Source organism: Trachypithecus francoisi, unplaced genomic scaffold, assembly GCF_009764315.1.
Source record: "Trachypithecus francoisi isolate TF-2019V2 unplaced genomic scaffold, Tfra_2.0 Lachesis_group11, whole genome shotgun sequence".
NCBI classification, from domain to species: domain Eukaryota; kingdom Metazoa; phylum Chordata; class Mammalia; order Primates; family Cercopithecidae; genus Trachypithecus; species Trachypithecus francoisi.
In genome coordinates, this window is record NW_022681456.1 from 121,163,804 (window position 1) to 121,169,659 (window position 5,856).

The following is a 5,856-nucleotide window of genomic DNA, read 5'->3' on the forward strand; positions in this document are numbered from 1 at the left end:
TACACACAATTTCTGCCTCCAAAGAAAAAAGAAGTAAAAACTAAAAGGCAGAAATGAAATTCACAAGCAGACAGCCCAGCACCACACCCTGGGCCTGGTACTTAAAGACTGAGCCCTTGCGGGGCGCGGTGGCTCAAGCCTGTAATCCCAGCACTTTGGGAGGCCGAGACGGGCGGATCCGAGGTCAGGAGATCGAGACCATCCTGGCTAACACGGTGAAACCCCGTCTCTACTAAAAAATACAAAAAACTAGCCGGGCGAGGTGGCGGGTGTCTGTAGTCCCAGCTACTCGGGAGGCTGAGGCAGGAGAATGCCGTAAACCCGGGAGGCGGAGCTTGAAGTAAGCTGAGATCCGGCCAGAGCACTCCAGTCTGGGCGACAGAGCGAGACTCCGTCTCAAAAAAAAAAAAAAAAAAAAAAAAAAAGACTGACCCCTGACCTAATCGGTTATGTTATCTATAGATTACAGACATTGCATAGAAAAGCACTGTGAAAATCCCTGTCCTGTTCTGTTCCATTCTAATTACTGGTGCATGCCGCCCCCAGTCACGTACCCCCTGCTTGCTCAATCGATCATGACCCTCTCATGCAGATCCCCTTAGAGTTGTGAGCCCTTAAAAAGGACAGGAATTGCTCACTCGGGTAGCTTGGTTGTTGGAGACATGAGTCTTGCCAAAGCTCCTGGCCAAATAAAGCCCTTCCTTCTTTAACTTGGTGTCTGAGGGGTCTTGTCTGCAGCTAGTCCTGCTACATTTCTTGGTTCCCTGACCAGGAAGTGAGGTGATTAATGGACAGTTGAGGCAGCCCCTTAGGCAGCTTAGACCTGCCCTGTGGAACATCCCTGCGGGGAACTCCCGCCAGCTTGAGTGATGCGGATCCTGAGAGTGAGCCCAGGTAGGCAATTGCCCCACCCCAGTGGGTCGCCTCGCCAGAGCAGCACGGGGCAGGCCCCCATGGAGGATCAACACAGTGGCTGAACACCGGGAAGGAACTGGCACTTGGAGTCTGGACATCTGAAACTTGGTAAGACTAGTCTTTGGAACTTGCCCACTCCATTTGGTTGGAAGTATGGCCTGATCACCCATGGCGTGCCTTTACGGGCACTTTGGTGGACTGGTCTTAGGAACTTGCCTACTCCATTTGAGTGGAAGCGTGGCCTGATCACCCACGGCATGCCTGTACTGGCATTTTGGTTTTTGTTTTTGACTAGACTTGGATTATTTGATACTTTGGTTTTGGTTTTGACCTGGCTTGGATTTCTTTTTTTTTTTTTTTTGAGGCGGAGTCTCGCTCTAGCCCGGGCTGGAGTGCAGTGGCCGGATCTCGGCTCACTGCAAGCTCCGCCTCCCGGGTTCACGCCATTCTCCTGCCTCAGCCTCTGGAGTAGCTGGGACTACAGGCGCCCGCCACCTCGCCCGGCTAGTTTTTTGTATTTTTTAGTAGAGACGGGGTTTCACCATATTAGCCAGGATGGTCTCAATCTCCTGACTTCGTGATCCGCCCGTCTCGGCCTCCCAAAGTGCTGGGATTACAGGCTTGAGCCACCACGCCCGGCCGGATTTCTTGATACTCTGATTTTGGTTTTGATTCTGGTTTGGTGTAAACTGTAAAAGTGTGTGTGTGCCCTTTTCACCTGTTCTTTGTTTTGTGGTGTGCATGTGGTGTAAGCGTCATGTTTTGTCTCGAAGAAGCATGCATGGGTCAGGCACAAAGTAAGCCCACCCCACTAGGAACTATGTTGAAAAATTTCAAGAAAGGATTTAAGGGAGATTATGGAGTACTATGACAGCAGGAAAACTTAAAACTGTGTAAGATAGACTGGCCAGCATTAGAGGTGGGTTGGCCATCAGAAGGAAGGGTGGATAGGTCCCTTGTTTTTTTTTGTTTTGTTTTGTTTTGTTTTTTTGAGGTGGAGTCTCGCTCTGTCGCCCGGACTGGAGTGCAGTGGCCAGATCTCAGCTCACTGCAAGCTCTGCCTCCCGGGTTTAGGCCATTCTCCTGCCTCAGCGTCCCGAGTAGCTGGGACTACAGGCGCCCGCCACCTCGCCCGGCTAGTGTTTTGTATTTTTTTAGTAGAGACGGGGTTTCGCTATGTTAGCCAGGATGGTCTCGATCTCCTGACCTCGTGATCTGCCCGTCTCGGCCTCCCAAAGTGCTGGGATTACAGGCTTGAGCCACCGCGCCCAGCCAAGGTCCCTTGTTTCAAAGGTATGGCATAAGGTAACCTGTAAGCCAGGGCACCCAGACACTGGTTCCAGTACATAGACACTTGGTTACAGCAGGTTTTAGATGCCCCCCCGCTCCACCCCCCACAGTTGTTGAGAGAACAGCAGCATAAGCAGCTGGCAGAGGCAAGGAAAGACCAGCAAAGAGAGAAAGAGGAAGAGACAGAGAGACAAAGAGAGAGTTAAGGAAAGAGAGACAGAGAGAAAGAGAGAAAGAGGCAGAGAGAGAAAAAGAGACAGAGGCAAAAGGAAAGTCAAAGAGAAAAAAGAGACAGAAAATAAAAGAGTAAAAGAAAGAAAAAAAGAGAGAGATATACAAGTAGTTAAGAAAAAAAAACAGTGTAGTCTATTCCTTTAAAAGCCAAGGTAAATTTAAAACCTATAATTGATAATTGAAGGTGTTCTCCGTAACCCTATAACGCTCCAATACCACTTTGTCGTCAGTGTAAACAAGCATATCCCAAAAGCGCTGAGGCCTTCCCATCAAAAATTCTTAACCCAGTAACCCACAGATGGCCCAAATGCATTCAATCTGTAGTGGCAACCGCTTTGCTAACAGAAAAAAGTAAAAAAAAAAAAAAAACTTTTAGAGGAACCTCATTGTGAGCACACCTCACCAGTTCAGAAGTATCCTAAGGAAAAAAAAAAAAAAGGATGATTTAACACTAACCACTGAAAATTCCCTTACCCCAGCAGGTTTCCTAACAGGGGATCTAAATCTTAATTACCATACAAAGGTCCGACCAGACCTAGGAGGAACTCCCTTCAAGATGGTTCCTTCCAGGTAACTGAAGTAAAAAAAAAAAAAAAAAAGCCATCTATACCAATTCTAAGTTAATTTGGACAAAACAAGGTCTTTTTTTGAGACAGAGTCTCGCTCTGTCACCCAGGCTGGAGTGCAGTGGCCGGATCTCAGCTCACTGCAAGCTCCGCCTCCCGGGTTTACGCCATTCTCCTGCCTCAGCCTCCCTAGTAGCTGGGACTACAGGCGCCCGCCACCTTGCCCGGCTAGTTTTTTGTATTTTTTAGTAGAGACGGGGTTTCACCGTGTTAGCCAGGATGGTCTCGATCTCCTGACCTCGTGATCCGCCCGTCTCAGCCTCCCAAAGTGCTGGGATTACAGGCTTGAGCCACCGCGCCCGGCCAACAAGGTCTTATTAATAGCAAAGGAAATTAAAATCCCAAACTTACAAGGTTTTCAACAAAAGTAAAGTTTACTAAAAGTTAACAGTGTAACATGTATGACAGTAACGTCTAATCTTGTGGCCTTAGACAGTCTAGTCCACAGATATAAAATAAGTTTGCTTTGGAAAAGAATAGTTTTCATCTTTGAAAAAAAAAGGGGAAAAAAAAGGGAGGCAGAATTTATGTAAAAAGGGTCTTATATGGTAAATTCTTGTCCTGAAATAACAGCTTGTTTAAAGAAAGAAATGTTTGTAATAAGTCAAAAAGTTGAGGCAAGTCAAAGAATTGTCTGCGAAAGTCGTGAAAGAGAAAAATGTTATGAAAAAAGAATTTATACAAGAAATGTTGTATGATTTAAAAGTAACTAGGCTCCTGAATGTAAAACTTTTGGGGAAAAAAAAGGTTTATGTGCAAGGTATATAAGAAAAGTAAAATATACCTTTGGTAAAAGTATTCTAAGGAGGCATAAGAATGTAAATTTTTACCTACATTAAAAGGTTAAAAAAAAGTTTGTTTTGAAGTTTAAGCAAGTTTTAAAATGTTAATTATATATATATAAAAACTTCTGTGTGTAAACATATTAGCTAAAGTTAAAGGGGTATCATCAATTTAAAGCCTGAAATCCGCAGGATTTGAGTCAGTATTTTGGTGGGTGACAGTTAATAAAAATGTAAATTGGATAAACTGCATCTATTGCAACCAACAGCAACGAGCTTTTCATGAGTTAAAAGAAAAAGTCAAGGGGGCCCCAGCCCTGGGGCTACCTGACCTGAAAAAACCCTTTAACACTGTGTGTCAGAAAGAGAAAAAATAGCAGTTGGAGTTTTAACCCAGACTGTGGGGCCCTGGCCGAAGCCGGTGGCCTATCTCTCAAAACAACTAGGCGGGGTTTCCAAAGGCTGGCCCCCATGTCTAATGGCCCTGGCAGCAATGGCCCTGTTAGCGCCAGAAGCAGATAAACTAACCCTTGGGCAAAACCTGAATATAAAGGCCCCCCATGCTGTGGTAACTTTAATGACTACCAAAGGACATCATTGGTTAACAAATGCTAGATTAACCGAGTACCAAAGCTTGCTCTGTGAAAATCCCCGCATAACCATTGAAGTCTGCAACATCCTAAACCCCGCCACCTTGCTCCTGGGATCAGAGAGTCCAGTTGAACGTAACTGTGTAGAGGTGTTGGACTCAGTTTATTCTAGCAGGCCCAACCTCCGAGACCATCCTTGAACATCGGTAGACTGTGAGCGGTACGTGGACGGGAGCAGCTTCACCAACCCCTGCAAAGTGACTCTGAAGAAGACGACAAATCCTGCTCCAGTCACCCCGCAAGCTGAAGCTTGAGAAAAGTCATCGCAGGGCTCATTTTCATTAAAATTTGGACTTGTACAGTAAGGACTTTAACTGACCTTCCTTAGATTGAGGACTGTTCCCAGTGTATACATCAAGTCACTGAGGTAGGACAAAAAGTTGCTACGGTCCTATTATTTTATGATTATTGCAAGTGTATGAAGACTCTAAAAAAAACTTGTTTGTATGATGCTATTCTATGCAAGGTATGTAGCCCAGGAAATGACCAACCTGATGTGTGTTATGACCCATCTGAGCCTCCCATGACCACAGTTTTCTAAATAAGATTAAGGACTGAGGACTGGTGGGGGCTCATAAATGATACGAGTAAAGTGTTAGCCAAAACAAAAGAAAAAGGGGTGCCCAAACAAGTCACCTTGAAGTTTGATGCCTGTACTGTCATTAGTAGTAATAAGTTAGGAATAGGATGTGGTTCTCTTAATTAGAAAAGAGGCTGTATGTCAGAAAATAACTACATTTGTCATGAATTAGGACTGTGTGGAAATGAATGTGGATACTACTCTTGTGTCATTTAGGCTACTTGGATAAAAAAACAAAAAAGATCCTGTTCACCTTCAAAAAGGGAGAAGTGGCCCTTCCTGTACCAGTGGTCAGTGTAATCCCTTAGAACTAGTAATAACCAACCCCTTGGCCGGGCGCGGTGGCTCAAGCCTGTAATCCCAGCACTTTGGGAGGCCGAGACGGGCAGATCACGAGGTCAGGAGATTGAGACCGTGCTGGCTTCGGCAGCACATATACTAAAAAAAAAAAAAAAAAAAATTGGAACGATACAGAGAAGATTAGCATGGCCCCTGCGCAAGGATGACACGCAAATTCGTGAAGCGTTCCATATAAAAAAAAAAAAAAAAAAAAAAAGGAGATTGAGACCATCCTGGCTAACACGGTGAAACCCCGTCTCTACTAAAAAATACAAAAAACTAGCCGGGCGCGGTGGCTCACGCCTGTAATCCCAGCACTTTGGGAGGCCGAGGCGGGCGGATCACAAGGTCAGGAGATCGAGACCATGGTGAAACCCCGTCTCTACTAAAAATACAAAAAAATTAGCCGGGCGCGGTTGCGGGCGCCTGTAGTCCCAGCT

The 5,856-nt window shown here is 45.6% G+C and overlaps 1 non-coding gene across 1 annotated transcript; it reads left to right on the forward strand.

Moving 5' to 3' along the window:
• Positions 1–5,510: 5,510 nt before the first annotated feature.
• On the forward strand, positions 5,511–5,614 carry LOC117091142. The gene has a single exon (XR_004440264.1). It is a non-coding gene; the product is annotated as a U6 spliceosomal RNA (small nuclear RNA).
• The last annotated feature ends 242 nt before the right edge of the window (positions 5,615–5,856 follow it).